This window comes from Perognathus longimembris, chromosome 11, assembly GCF_023159225.1.
Source record: "Perognathus longimembris pacificus isolate PPM17 chromosome 11, ASM2315922v1, whole genome shotgun sequence".
Classification (NCBI taxonomy): domain Eukaryota; kingdom Metazoa; phylum Chordata; class Mammalia; order Rodentia; family Heteromyidae; genus Perognathus; species Perognathus longimembris.
The window spans coordinates 2,557,838-2,574,246 of record NC_063171.1 but is presented as its reverse complement, the minus strand read 5'-3'; the positions used below and the strand labels follow the sequence as shown (position 1 = coordinate 2,574,246).

Genomic DNA, 16,409 nt, shown 5'->3' with positions numbered 1-16,409 from the left:
CAGTAATGCCAAACAACAATAACAACAAAAATTTCTTTGAGGCCTTTTAATGAAACTTTTCTTTAGACAAGAACATGGATCGCAGTTGATAGATAAATTCCATGATAATAACATGATGAGGACTTTGTAACTTTTCCTCTGTCTATATAATTCTATTTTCCATAAGTTTATGAATTCTTTTATTAAAAATATATAGGAGTCCAGCAAGAGCCTGCATCCCGGAACAGATCTTTCTGCTCCTCTCTCAGAATGAATGGAGACCAGAAATCAAATGCTTATGCCTAGGAGAAGCAAAATTTCATCCAGCACTTCAATCAGATTGTAAAGGTACTGACTGAGGATGAGATGGGGAACCCAGAGACGGGAGGTGCCATTGCACAGCTGAAGGAGGTCCTGGAGTACAATGCCACCGGAGGCAAGTAAAACCGAGGTTTGACAGTGCTGGTAGCATTCTGGGAGCTAATGGAGCCAAAGAATCAAGATGCAGACAGTCTTCAGCGTGCCCTGACCCTGGGCTTGTGTGTGGAACTGCTGCAAGCTTTCTTCCTGGTGTCAGATGACATCATGGACTCTTCCCTCACCCACAGGGGGCAGACTTGCTGGTATAAGAAGCCGGGCATAGGTTTGGATGCTGTCGATGATGTTCTGCTCCTGGAAGCGTGTATTTACCGCCTGCTGAAGTTCTGTTGTCAGGAGCAGCCATACTTCCTGAACCTGATCAAGCTCTTCCTGCAGAGTTCCTATCAGACCGAGATTGGGCAGACCCTAGACCTCATCACAGCTCCTCAGGGCCATGTGGATCTTGGCAGATACACTGAGAAACGGTATAAATCTATCGTCAAGTACAAGACGGCCTTCTACTCCTTCTACCTGCCCGTTGCGGCTGCCATGTACATGGCAGGCATTGATGGAGAGAAGGAACATGCCAATGCCAAGAAAATCCTGCTGGAGATAGGAGAATTCTTTCAGATCCAGGATGATTACTTTGACACCTTTGGGGACCGCAGGGTGACAGGAAAGGTTGGCACTGATATCAAGGACAACAAATGCAGCTGGCTGTTGGACAGTGTCTGTAACGGGGCACTCCAGAACAGCACCAGATTTTGCAGGAAAACTACGGGCAGAAGGACACCAAGAAGGTGGTGCAGGTGAAGGCACTTTACGAGGAGCTGGACCTGCCGGCCGTGTTCCTGCAGTATGAGGAAGACAGTTACAGCCGCCTGATGAATCTCATCCAGCAGCATGCCTCTTCTCTGCCGCCTGCCATCTTCTTGGGGCTAGCCAACCATATCTATAAGTGGAAAAAGTGACCTAAAGACTGCAGGGGCTGGGGGTGGGGGGAGGGCAACAACAACAACAAGTACATATAGTAGCATTTTCTTTTCTGTATGTCTCAAAACTCCTATTAGACGCCTGAAACTACAGACCATATAGAAAATGCTATGTATCCTTATATTTTTTCTATAAACACATATTTGTGATAAATTTTAACTTATAAATTAGACATATTAAGCAATTAATCATAATAATTAAAATAGAATAATTGTATGACACTAATAACAAGCCATGTAAATGTGTTGTGTCTAAAACTATCTTATTGAGCTAGGGAACAGTGGCTCATTCCCATAATCCTAGCTACTCAAGATCTGAGGATCAAGGTTTGAAGCCAGCCTGGGAAGAAAAGACCAAGAGAGTTTTATATCCAAATAACTAGAAAAGAGCTAGAAATTGAAGCTATAGTTCAAATGGTAGAGCATCAGCCTTGAGTGAAAAAGCTAAGGACATTGCTTAGACACTGATTTCAAGCCCTAGTACCAGCACACACACATACATGCACATATGCACACATACAAATACACACATATGTGTTACTGTACAGGACTCATTCTTTGTGAGATTGTGTGAGATGATATAGTGCCTTTGTAAAAAATGAAGGTGGATAAGGTAGTATGGTGTTATAGTGTTAAATTGAATGCCAGCACTGTGATACCTTGCCGGTTGCTCTCATAATTCATGGTGCTTAGTCATTAATGAGCAGATTGTATATACACATGGGTATGTGGATACACTGATTTCATTTGTAGGTAGGATGATCTGAGAGTTCATCACATTTCTCAAAATGGCTTTCAATTTAATATTATGACTTGTTTGTATCTGGAATTTTCCACTTGATATTTTAGACTGTGTGAAGTTAGCCTTGGGAAATGAAACTGTAGTCAGCAAAACTACAGATAAAAAGGAATAGCTGAGAAATAACCCACCCAATGAGTGGGGCTATAAGAGCACATTGTTTCCTGCCATAGTAGCTTACCCCACGTTCCCAATTATTATTCATATCCATCACACCATGATGCTTAGAAATAGCTGGAGAGACTGGAGAGTAATTTCTTAAAATTCAAGTATGCAGTAAGCAAAGCCACATCTGCAACTATTTCTATGATTTAGGGAGCTTGATGTTGGGATGATTATTCTGCAAGGAAGTAGGGTGTGGTGTTTGAGAAAGAGGCTTCAGAAGAGGTTTCAGAAGCTCGAGTCTTGAACTTACCACTTCTTTCATGTGTGACCTTCTCTCACCTGTGAAAAGAGTCCTGTTCATCAGCTAAACCTGTCCCTCTATGTGCCAGGATACCTAAGCCCTCAAATGGGTATATGGAATGATCTCCAACACTTTGGTCATATACGGGTCCTCCATTTTCTGGGGTTTTGCTTTCCTCAGCTTCAAATACCTGCAGTTAAAAAATATGAGGTGGCAAATTCTAGAAATAATTTGTAAGTTTTACATGAAAAGTATGATGATAACCCTTGTAATGTTCCCTATTTTGCCCTCCAACCAGCCATACTGCCTATGTCTATATATGCCTCCTGTTCATTATTGTTGAGTAGAGAAAGTGTTATTAGATCAACGATCACATACAGCACATCCAATTAACTCTTATTTTCCTTAATAGTGGTCCCAAAGAATAGTAGCAGTAATCTTGTGTATGTATACATATCTAAGTATATATATATATATATATATATATATATATATATATGTATACACACACACACACACACACACACACAGTTCCATTAGGGGCTTGAACTCAGAGCCTCATGATCTTGCTTGGCTTTTTCATTCAAGGCTGGCACTCTACCACTTGAGTCGACCTCCAATTTCCAAATACAGTATATTTTATAAACTATTTTAATATTATTGTTGATCTCTTACTATATCTAGATTATCTTATCATGGATATGTATAGAAAAAAACATAACTATCGTTTGGAATTATCTAGTTTCAGGCAACTATTAAGGGTCTTGAAAATAAAGCAAGTTTGCTGCAGTACTCCTGCTCCTTGTCACTGAAGAAGATAATCATTTTATAGTTCTTGAAATTAGAAGCATTTGGATACATGCTTTCACTAAGATTCCTTTTAGAGTTGATAATGATAATTTGAGTTTCCAGGAAGTTGTTTCAGAAAGTGGCAGTGGGTACAACTAAATTCAAGGGTAGTGAACGATGATGAAGTAGTGCATGTTCTAGCTCTCTGCTCTTCATCATCTCCTGCTGGAGTGCTCATATATGTAATTGTTCAAAGACTTGATTACTAGATCTCACAGCTTAACCTAATCTTCTCTAGGTCCTCACCTGTTTTCTTCTTTCACTCAGAGATGTCCTATTCTCAGACGTTACTTGATAGTTTGATATAACATTTATATGTATGCTTGTATTTAGCATCCTTGTTAGTCAAAACCCACTCTAATGCTCCTTTTTTCCATTTGCATTTTAATTAGGGACAGCCACAACCACAGTAGTCAATCACATTGTCATTAGCTTCAAGGACAATGTTATAAATACCAAGTGGATGATTGAGGAAAGTATTGGGAGAGAGAATCAGAAATCTTTCCAATAAGTAGCACAAAACTGAGGAAGATAAAGAGCCAAGTAGCCCAGAATACTACAGTATCATTGATCTTCAAGAACGAGAATGACCTTCTTTTCTCCCTCAGATGAAATCTTTTGGAGGTGGGATTTTTTTTTTTTTTTTTTGCCAGTCCTGGGGCTTGAACTCAGGGCCTAAATACTGTCCCTGGCTTCTTTTTGCTCAAGGCTAGCATTCTACCACTTGAGCCACCATGCCATTTCTGGCTTTTTCTGTATATGTGGTGCTGAGGAATCGAACCCAGGGCCTTATGCATGCTAGGCACGCACTCTACCACTAGGCCACAATCCCAGCCCCTGGAAGTGGGATCTTTTAATGGGGAAATCCAAGGCTTTTTCCTCTCACATGGCTCACATACTGCCAGTGTTAATTTTATCATCAGTAAAAGACCTGTTTTGGAAAATTCTTTGCTAGCTTTGAGTTGAAGAAGAAGGTAATCATTGTGGGATTGACTTTACGATGATCAACAGAGCATGCCAAGCCCCATGTCATCATAAGTAAGGAAGATAAAAGCCAAGGATGACAGGATGTCATTTTAATAAACCTTGAAAAACAAAGTAAAGCCTACTGTGTGATTTGAAAGCTCATACTTGGAGCAAATTTTTTAAAGGCAAGCAAAAATTTCCATAAGAGGTTGCTATATTCTATGCCTTATTTAACGTTAAACTATGGCATTTGACCTTCGTTTTTCCTGCTGTGTATATTGGTAGTTATTAACAGTTATCATTTGACGTGATAGTTTTTAAATTAGACAAAATTGCCAGCCACAGTACTCTGATTGCCTTTAATCAGGAAGTGAAGAGGATTCTGTCTCAGAAAATGAGGTACAGTTTGAAGTCTTTAAAAGGGAAAAGGAATACAGCTGCCTTGTAGTTTCAGTTTGCTTTGGGTTTTAAAATTTTTCCTTTTTCCCTAGTACTTTATTGACCTAACTGTTTATGAGTTTATAATATCCAATAAAATAAAGCATAAAGTACAGCTGCATTTGATTTAAGGAAAATACCCTATGGACATGAAATCATTTCCAGATAAAGACTAAATATTATTTGCTTGTCCAGAAAAATTATTTTCCATTCGTGTTCAGTTCACACTGTGCTTTCATCTCTCTGTTGGATGTATTCTCTATTACCTCTCAGATAACATGGGGTTTGTATATACAATGATAAAGGTGTGATTTTAAGTTGAATAGGCAAACTTACACACATCGATGGCATTTATAGAGCCAGCTTGTTGTTTATAATGTCAAAACATGTTTTCTATGAAGCAACAGAGTCTTAGAAATGCTGGATTTGTTGAACATGGGGATTTAGAATTCTACTTCTGGGCTATGATCAGTAGTGCATCAGTGAGCATGGTTGTGCAAGTGGCTTTACTTAAACCTGATCTGTAATCTTTTGAATGAATTCCCAGAGTGGTTTTGCTAGATTATAGGGGAGTTCAATGTTCAGACATTTGAGGAATATGTAACCTGCTTTCCAGAGTGGTTGTACTAGTTTAGTTTCCCATTAACAATGTATTAAGATTCTTTTTTCTCCATATCAGTGCCAGCATCTTTTGTTTGCATTCTTGATGATGGCCATTCTAACTGGGATGATATGTTGAACATTTCATACATCTGCTGGCATTTTTACTTCTTCTGAGAAGTCATAATTTAGCTCATTTTTCCATTCATTAATTGGGTTGTTGAGTCTTTGATGTTTTAGTTTTCTTGAATTTTTGTATAGACTGGATATTGGGCCAATATTTGAGAGAGACTGTCTTTTTAGCTTGTCCTTTGCTTCTTAGGACTTCTTAGTTTGATGTAATTTCATTCATTAGTTCTGTTTTTGCTTTGGTGAATCCCTGAAACTTTACTCAGAAAGGTTCTGCCTGTGTATAGCCAATGTATACCCAGATACCTCCCAGTTTATGAATGGTTATCTATATACAAAGGAATGTTACTCATCCACCAGGATGAATACTACACCATTTGTAAAGAAATGGATGAACTTGGGAAAAAAAGTTAAGCAAAGTAGTAAGGGGCCTAGACAGACAAAGAATGCATGCTTTCTCCTATATGCATAATCTAGATCTAATTTATAGATATACAGGTGAACACATATGGGGTTGTATGCAAGTGTATACCATTGCATTAGTTGAAGTATGGTATTTACAGGGAAGGATTCAAAATGGAACAATTGCAGAAAAACTGATAGTCAAAAAAACTGCATAGCAGGAAACTGATACTTAAAAAGTATATGTGTGGAAGAGGTGAAAGGGAAGGTGGTACAAAAATGAAGAGAGGAAGTGGGTTTGGGAGCTGGACAGAGTTGAGGGGGAGGATTAGGTTTGGAGATATGGGAGTGAATGATGAAAGGGGTTATAGTGATCAAGTTGCATTTTACTTATAAATTTGAATGTTGAATGGTAACACTTGTGTACAACTACTTAATGAAAATATAATCTAACAAGGAAATTGTTTAAATTCCCATTGACTCATCAAAAATACTGAATCAATTAACAGTTACAAGTTAAAATCAAATGGTGATGGACAAGGGCATGGCTGCTATTCCACTTGTAATTCTAGCACTCAGTGGGGTGTGAAAGGAGTTCTAATCCTGCTCAGTCCATTGAAAGAGATTTTAGGCTAAAAAATTAAGACCTAGGAGGTAGCTCAGAGGTAAAGGGCTTTCCTACAAGTGCAAGGCCAGGGGTCCCACCCAAGTAATCAACCAATGAACTCTAAGATTTTTTTTATTAATGAGAATACTGTTATTTATATGCATGAAATTTTTAGAATTTTAGTAAAATAAACTCCATTAAGATGTTAAAATTACAAGGATTTTATTTCTTATATTAGGGTAAGTTTTGAAACAAATGATTAGTTTCCTGCACGCTTAAAGATGGCTCTTCTTTCATAATTATTTCTAACATTTGCATAACTTGTTAGTTTATCAGACTTTTGCATAATTTCTTTTTTTAACCATCACCATAGCCCTAAAAATTGGATGTTATTATCCCCATTTTATACATTGAAACCTAAGATTTAGGAATATTATGCCACTTAATTATCAAATGTCTAGTAACTTGTTAAGAAAATGGAGAAGAATGGAAAAGGAATAGGCTGGACTTCACTGTCAACCAGTAAGACCTTCCATGGGGTTTGGAGGTTGTGCGAGGGGGTGAATTTGGGACCAGGCTTATATGGGGTCTGAGCAAGGATGCAGAGGTTAATGAAAGAGCCACTAAGTCTAGGAAGTTGGTGGCTTTTCCCTGGGCCCGCAAAAGACTAATCCTAGGAGAACTGCTCTACCTGAATATTGAAGGAAGTTCACATATACCTGAGGTTTTGCCTAGTGTCTGTATGCCCCATGATAATAGGATGGGGGTCAGTCCTTCATAATTGATGGATATAATACTAATCTAAACTTCTCGATTTCAGGTACCAAGTTTGACACAAAAGGAAACTGATTTCTTGTGAGTATTTATATTACATATTTGTTTGTTAGTTCTGTGGTTTTTTTAAATTGAAGCTTGGTTATCATATGTACTTCTCCAGTGCTAAAATATCCAGTGAAATTTTAAGTGTTCTTTTTTATTTCTCTTCAGTTCCAAAACTGCCCTTTCCATGATTTACAAAAGAGAGATAGGGTCCTCATTCATCACCAATCTTTGTTTATTGACATGGGGTGAGAACTATCTAATAGATAGTTCATAAGTGCTTTTCTTTGGGGGGAAAGATTCATTCTACTAAGACAGAGACCCTTTTTTATGTTCAGTTTTTCTTCCTTTTTTTTTCTTTTTTTCCCTCTTATTTATTGTCAAAGTGATGTGCATAGAGGTTACAGTTTCATACATTAGGCACTGGATACATTTCTTGTACTGTTTGTTCCCTCCTGCCTCATTCCCCCCTTCCTCCTCTCCTCTCCCTCTCTCCCCATGAGTTGTTCATTTGGTTACACCAAACAGTTTTGCACGGGTTGCTTTTGTAGTCATTTGTCTTTTGATCCTGTGTCTCTCGATTTTGGTATTCAATTTCACTTTCCTAGTTCCATTTGTCTATCCTATCTTTGATTTGTAGCATTTCCTTAACAAATTAAGGAAGTTCTGTCCTGGGCCAAGGAACCCAAGTGTTTCTCTTACTCCTTCTTATAGTGTTTTCAGGGTATCTGTTTCAATTTCAAGGTCTTTGATCCATTTCGAATTGATTTTGATGCAAGGTGATATATAAGGATCTAGTTTTAGTTTGTTGCAGGTGTTGAAACAGTTTTGCCAGCACCATTTGTTAAAGAGGCTATCTTTCTTCCAGACTATTTTTTTAGCTCCTTTATCAAAGATTAAGTAGGCATAGTTCTGTGGGTTCATTTCTGGGTCTTCAATTCTGTTCCATTGGTCTTCAGGCCTGTCCCTATGCCAATACCAAGCTGTTTTTATTACTATAGCTTTATAATACAGCTTGAAGTTGGGTATTGTAATTCCTCCAGTACTGTTCTTTCTGCTTAGGATTGTTTCTGCTATTCTGGGTCTTTATTGTTCCATATGAATTTCTGGATTGCTTCTTCTATTTCATTAAAAAAATCTTGTAGGGATATTAATGGCTATTGCATTGAATTTGTAGATAGCCTTTGGCAATATTGCCATTTTGACAATATTAATCCTCCCAATCCAGGAGCATGGGAGGTTTTTCCATTTCCTTAGTTCTGCCTTAATTTCCTTTTTCAGGTTTTAAGTTCTCATCATAGACGTCTTTCACTTCTTTGGTTAAGGTTATTCCTAGATATTTTATGTTTTGGGGGGCTATTGCAAAAGGAGTTGCTTTCCTGATTTCAGCCTCAGTCTTTGGGCCATTAGCATATAGAAAGCCTGCTGATTTTTGAGGGTTTATTTTATATCCTGCAACTTTGCCAAAGTTTTTGATCAACTCTAGTAGCTTGGGAGTAGAATGTGCGGGGTTCTTTAGGTATAGAACCATGTCATCTGTGAAGAGAGAAAGTTTAACTTCATCTTTTTCTATTTTGATCCCCTTTATGTTTTCTTCATGCCTAATTTCTCTGGCTAGGAATTCTAGTACTACGTTGACGAGGAGGGGAGAGAGCAGACATCCCTAAGACCGAGACTCTTAAAATCTGGTAACAAGGTTGGCCCTTGCTTCATCCATACAATAAATATGGGCAAGGATCATGGCTAACTTTTGTAGAATACTCTTCTCCACAATATGCATGACTAAAGACAACAGGGAACAGACACAGGACTTCCTGTCTTACCACTGTTCACTTAAAAGAAGTATATAGATAGATTTACAAAGGTAAAATTGACCTTGACAACTCTCACCAACCAGGGAGGGAAAGTATTAGCCACTGAATATGGCTTCCAACCCCCATCAGCCTTGAGACACTCCAGAGGTTAACTTTAGTAAAACCCCTACATGTCAATGATTTTCCTTTTCCTCATAGATGCTCTGTTGGAGTGTAGGACTATTATTTTCAAAAAATTAAATGAGTTAGGTGAAGCATTTCAGGAATTTTGTGAAATAAGGTTTCCAGCAAGTAAGCAAAATACACATGTGCCAGAAATAACACTTTTGCAAATAATTAAACTTAGAAGTTTATATTATAGTAATATACATCACAATAATCTATATATCCTAATAATTCCATGATTCCAAAAAAATTAGCTACCAACTAAATTTAAAGTTGTATTTCTCTACAGAAGCAAGAATATATAAAAACCTTTGTTCTTGGGAAATCATGTCTATGGAAATTTCATAAAGCTCTGAGAAATCAAGACTCAGATAAGAATAATCTTACCAACATTTGTCAAACTAAAGCATTTATTCACTACGTCTTATGCATCATAGACTGAGTGAGTATTGCTTTGGAAGGAATTAAATCTACAATTTTGAGTTTCTCTGTGTTTGGATTAAACCCTCTGACAAGAGAAATCCTTTGGGCAGAGCAAATGGTCACAGGTAGAATTCCCCAGCATATAGGAAACTTTTTGCCATAGCTATTCATAAACTCGGTGGCAGGCTGACATGAGCATGATAGTCATGATGTCTTGTACCACTCATATGCCCACAATGAAACATGTCTATTTTCTAACACTTGATGGGGGGTTGCTTACCATAATCTCCAGTGATGATATAAAACAAGAAATCCAGTGAGACAACAGTAATTCCATATGGTATAGCCAGTTACAAATCTATAATTAAGATGCATCATTTCCTCCTTCCACTACACTATATATAATCCCCTCACCCTTAGCCAAAAATTCTGCAGGTCTTGATTGCTTATCTAGCAAATATGCCAATTTTACCCCTGAAATATCAGATCCCAATGTATTATGCCCTTCTTAGGCTGTGATCAATAATAGCTCACACCTACTTTTATAGACATACTCTCCATATGAAGTTAAATGTGTGAATTATTTGAAGTTTTTTATTATCAAACTTATTTACAGAGAGGTTACAGTTTCATACGTTAGGCATTGGATACATTTCTTGTACTGTTTGTTACCTTGTCCCTCATACCCCCCTCCCTCCTCCTTCTTTCTCTTTCCCCCCATGAGGTGTTCAGTTCACTTACACAGAACAGTTTTGCAAGTATTGCTTTTGTAGTTGTTTGTCTTTTTTTACCCTGTGTCTCTCAAATTTTGGTATTCCCTTTCAATTTCCTAGTTCTAACACCAGTATACACGGTTTCCAATATACTCAGATAAGATTACAAAGATAGTGTTGGTACAACCACAAGAAGGGGATACAAGAACATCATCAATAATAGAAGCTACAGATAAACCTGGGACGTTGAAAGTAGTTACAACTGTGATATAACGATCGTTTCCATAACATGGAGTTCATTTCACTTAGCATCATCTTATGTGTTCATAAGGGTATAGCTATTGGGCTCTTGTGATCCTCTGCTATGACTTACCTAAACTTGTACTAATTATTCCCAATAAGGGAGACCATAGAGTCCATGTTTCTTTGGGTCTGGCTCACTTCACTTAGTATAATTTTTTACAAGTCCTTCCATTTCCTTATGAATGGGGATATGTCATTCTTTCTGATAGAGGCATAAAATTCCATTGTGTATATGTCCCATATTTTCCTGATCCATTCGTCTACTGAGGGGCATCTGGGTTGGTTCCGTATTTTCGCTATGACCAATTGTGCTGCGATGAACATCGTTGTGCTGGTGTGTGATTTTGTTTGTGGTCTTTTGGATAGATACCCAAAAGTGGGGCTGCTGGGTCATAGGGGAGTTCTATATTTAGCCTTCTGAGGAATCTCCATACTGCTTGCCAGAGTGGCTGAATCAGTTTACATTCCCACCAACAATGAAGTAGGGTTTCTTTTTGGCCACATCCCCTCCAACAATTGTTATTGTTAGTTTTCTTGATATAGGACATTCTTACTGGGGTGAGATGGAATCTCAATGTTGTTTTGATTTGCATTTCTTTTATGGCCAGCGATGTAGAGCACTTTTTCATATGTCTCTTGGCCATTCTCATTTCCTCATCAAAGAAGTCTCTTTGTCAGTCTTTAGCCCAATTGATGAGGGGCCTATTGGTTCTTTGCGGTTTTGTTTTAGTTCTGCATATATTTTAGAGATGAGGCCTTTGTCCGTTGAATGGCCAGTAAAGATCTTCTCCCAGTCTGTGCGCTTTCTGTTTATCTTGTGAGCTATGTCCTTTGCTGTGCAGAAGCTCTGCAGTTTGATGCAGTCCCATTTGTACAAACATTCTTTGATTTGTAGCCTTTCTGGATCTTTGTTAAGGAAGTTCTGTCCTGCGCCAAGGAGCCCAAGTGTTTCTCCTACTCCTTCCTTTAGTGTTTTCTGGGTGACTGTTTTGATTTCGAGGTCCTTAATCCATTTGGAATTGATTTTGATGCAAGGTGATATATAAGGATCTAGTTTTAGTTTGTTGCATGTGTTGAACCAGTTTTGCCAGCACCATTTGTTAAAGAGGCTATCTTTCTTCCAGACTATTTTTTTAGCTCCTTTATCAAAGATTAAGAAGGCATAGTTCTGTGGGTTCATTTCTGGGTCTTCAATTCTGTTCCATTGGTCTTCAGGCCTGTTCCTATGCCAGTACCAAGCTGTTTTTCTTACTACAGCTTTATAATACAGCTTGAAGTTGGGTATTTTAATTCCTCCAGCACTGTTCTTTCTGCTTAGGATTGTTTTTGCTAATCTGTGTCTTTTATTGTTCCATATGAATTTCTGGATTGCTTCCTCTATTTTATTAAAAAATGGTGTTGGGATATTGATGGGTATTGCATTTCATTTATGGATAGCCTTTAGCAATATTGCCATTATGGCAATGTTAATCCTCCCAATCCAGGAGCATGGGAGGTTTTTCCATTTCCTTAGTTCTGCCTTAATTTCCTTTTTCAGGTATTTAAATTTCTCATGATAGAGGTCTTTCACTTCTTTGGTTAAGGTTATTCCTAGGTATTTTATGTTTTGGGGGGCTACTGCAAAAGGAGTTGCTTTCCTGATTTCAGCCTCGATCTTTGGGTCATTAGCATAGAGATAGGCCGTTGATTTTTGAGGGTTTATTTTATATCCTGCAACTTTGCCAAAGTTTTGGATCAGCTCTAGTAGCTTGGGAGTAGAGTTTATGGGTTTCTTTAGGTATAGGATCATGTCATCTGCGAAGAGAGAAAGTTTAACTTCAAATTTGCTATTTGGATCCCCTTTATGTTTTCTTCTTACCTAATTGCTCTGGTTAGGATTTCTAGTACTATGTTGAAGAGCAGGGGAGAGAATGGACATCCCTACCTTGTTCCTGATTTTAAAGGTAATAGCTTTAGTTTTTTGCCATTTAGAGTTGTGCTTGTTGTTGGTTTGTCATAAACTGCCTTGATTATATTCAGGAATGATCCCTGGAATCCCAGTTTTTCTAGAGCTTTTAGCATAAATAGGTGCTGGATTTTATCGAATACTTTTTCTGCATCCAGAGATAAAACCATGTGGTTCTTCACCTTGCTCCGGTTGATGTGGTGGATTACATTAATTGACAACTTTGTATCCCTGAGATGAATCCAGTTTGATCGTGGTGTATGATTTTTTGATGACCTGTTGAAGTCGATTGGCCAGAATTTTGTTGAGAATTTTTGTGTCTATGTTCATCAGGGAAATCGGTCTATAGTCCTCTTTCCGTGATGAGTCCTTGCCTGGTTTGGGGATGAGGGTTATACTGGATTCATAGAATGTGCCTGGTAGTGAAGGTTCTCTTTCAATTTCATTGAAGAGTTTGAGAAATATTGGTGTGAGTTCTGTTTTGAAGGTCTTGTAGAATTCTGAAATGAATCCGTCTGGATTCGCTTTTCTTGGATGGGAGATCATTTATTGCTGTTTCTATTTCAATACAGGATATGGATCAGTATAGAAGGTTTAAATATTCATGGTTGAGTTTGGGGATATGAATTTTTTCTAGGAAATCATCCATTTCTTCCAAGTTCTCGAATTTGTTGGCATAAAAGTTTGCAAAATGTTCCCTTATTATTTTCTGAATTTCACTTATTTCTGTGGTAATGTTACCTGTTTCATCTCTTATCTTGTTTTATTTGAGTGTGCTGCCTTCATTTTTTGGTGAAGTTTGCCAGGGGTCTGTCTATCTTTTTGATTTTTTCAAAGAACCAACTCTTTGTTTTGTTGATTCTTTCGACGTTTTTTTTCATCTCTAATTGATTTAATTCTGATTTGATTTTAATTATTTGCTTCCGTCTATTGACTTGGGGTTTGGCTTGTTGTTCTCTTTCAAGGAAATTAAGGTGCTTCCTTAAATTATTGAGTTGCTCTATCTCCAGTTTGTTGGTGTATGCACTCAGAGATATAAATTTTCCTCTGAGTACTGCCTTTGCTGTGTCCCAAAGGAACGGGTACTTTGTGTCCTCATCTTGGTTGAATTCCATCAATATTTGAATTTCCATTTTAATTTCTTCAATGACCCTTTGATGGTTCAGCAGTGTGTTGTTTAGTCTCCATGAATTGTAGGATTTTCTGTGGCGGCTGTTTGAGTTGAGCTCTAATTTTATTCCATTGTGGTCTGAGAGAATGCAGGGAATGGTTTTGATACTTCTAAATTTGTACAGATTTTCTTTGTGCCCTACGATGTGATCTATTTTGGAGAATGATCCATGTGCTTCCAAAAAGAATGTGTATTCTGTTGTTGCTGGGTGGAATATTCTGTAGATGTCAGTTAAGTCTAGTTGGTCTATGCAATTATTTATTTCTGTGGTTTCTTTGTTCAGTTTTTGGCATGTTGATCTGTCCAGAGGTGATAGTGGAGTGTTAATGTCCCCTACTCTCAATATATTTGGGTCTATGAGTGGTTTTAGAGTCAGTAGTGTTTGTTTGATGAAGTTGTTTGCTCCTGTATTTGGTGTGTAGATATTTAGAATGGTTATATCTTCCTGTAGGAGAGATCCCATTACTAGTATGTAGTAACCTTCTTTGTCTCTTCTTACCTTTTTTTAATTTGAAGTCAATTTTGTCTGATACTAGGATTGCAACTCCAGCCTGCTTATGGGGTCCATTTTCTTGATAGATTTGATTCCAGCCTTTCACTTTTAGAAAATGTTTACTCTTGCTGGATAGATGTGTCTCTTGGAGGCAGCAGAAAGATGGATCTTGATTTTTGATCCAACTTATGAGCCTATGTTGTTTGATTGGAGAATTAAGTCCATTAATGTTGAGAATTAGGATTGAGAGATGATCATTTGTTGCTTTCATTATCACTATCTTGTTTAAAACTGTGTCTTCCCATTTCTTGATCTGATGTTTACTAATTAGGGTTCTTTTCTCTGTCTGTATTGGGCTCTTGATTATTTTCCCTGTATAGTACCTCTTTGAGGATTTTCTGTAAAGCTGGTTTTGTGGAGATATATTGTTTCAGTTTTTCCTTACTGTGGAAGACTTTTATTTGACCTTCGGCTATGAATGAGAATTTGGCTGGGTACAGAATTCTTTGGTGATAGTTATTTTTGTTTAGTGTTTGGTATACTTCATTCCAGGCTCTCCTTACTTTCATGGTCTCTGCTGAGAAGTCGGGGTAATTCTGATTGCTTTTCCTTTATATGTGATTGTTTTCTTCTCCCTAACAGCTTTAAGGATTCTTTCCTTGTACTCTACTGATCCTGTTTTGATCACAATATGTCGGTGGGATGTCCTATTCTGGTTTGGTCGGTTTGGGGTTCTAAATGCTTCTTATATCTGTACAGGCCTTTGCTTCTGGATATTTGGGAAGTTCTCAGCTAATATTCTGTTAAATAGGTTGCCAATCCCATTAACCTCTTTCTCCAAGTTTTCCTCAATTCCTATTGTCCTTAAATTGGGCTTCCTGATCGTGTCTTGAATCTCCTGTAGCGATCTGTTTTGTTGATTGGACTGGATTTGTATTGATTTTTTTTAATCTTTCTCCATAGAATCTAGGGAATCTTCAGCTCCTGAGATTTGATCCTGTGCTTCAGTTAGTCAGGTCTGTAGGCTAGCTACTTGATTTTGAATCTCTTTTCCTTCTGACTGGTCTTTCCTGATGATTTCCATGTCATTTCTTAGGTCCTGTATGGACTTCTTTACTTCATTAATTTCATTACTTTGGTTTTGAGTGTTGTATCTCAAATCTTTAAGCTTGGTAGCTATCTTTTCATTTTACTCTTGAAGCTCATTTATCTTTCTATTTGTGGATGCCATGAAATTCTCCATTAATTTTTGCTTTTCTTTCTCAAGCTCTAGAATAATTGACTGAAGAGATTCAAACTTTTCATTTATCATGTTCATCAGTAGACTTTGTAGAGCATTTTGGGGGTTCTCTTTTATGTCTTTGATTGACTGCTCTGCTTCCTGCTTGTTTTGAGTGGGGGATAAGACTTCATTGTTTGACATCTTTCTTGTGTTCCTTCTGCCCATTTGGATTGGGAATGCCAGTCTATAAGCACCTGTGAGCACCATTTACGACCCAAAGCAGCCCTTACCAAGCACTGTTGTGTAAATCTTATAAGTTCACAAATATATACAGATACCTTGTACACCTGCCTATAAAATTAGATTTGGTGTTCCTAAAGAATAAAATTTCAATATAACAACCGATCCTGGGCCCTGTATTCAGTAGTTACTTATTTACTGTTACAACCCTATAAGTAGTTCTTGTTTTCCTATTGAGTTCTTTTAGGACTGGCTTTCTCTATGAATCCCTATGATTCACTCGGATTAAGCAGGGATACCCTCTATCCAATAACCAGGAGTCAATGGAACCTGGAGGTCCAGGCAGTAAGTCAGGAGGGTAAGTTAGAGGTAGTAAAGAGAATAGAGTAAAATATATTGGGTGGGGGGGGTGATTTTGGTTTAGTTTCAGTGACGTGGAAATGTGGAGAAGAGTAGAATCAGTACAAAGAACAAGGTTAAAATGATAGACAATGGAGAGTTAACAGAAAAAAGTGAAGGTGTTATTCATAGGAAAGTAATTTTTAAAGAAAGAGAATGCAAAGAGAGAAATAAA

At 37.6% G+C, this 16,409-nt stretch overlaps 1 pseudogene; it reads left to right on the top strand.

The window, feature by feature from the left end:
• The first annotated feature begins 307 nt into the window (after positions 1 to 307).
• Positions 308 to 1,310, top strand: LOC125359388 (annotated as a pseudogene).
• Positions 1,311 to 16,409: the final 15,099 nt, after the last annotated feature.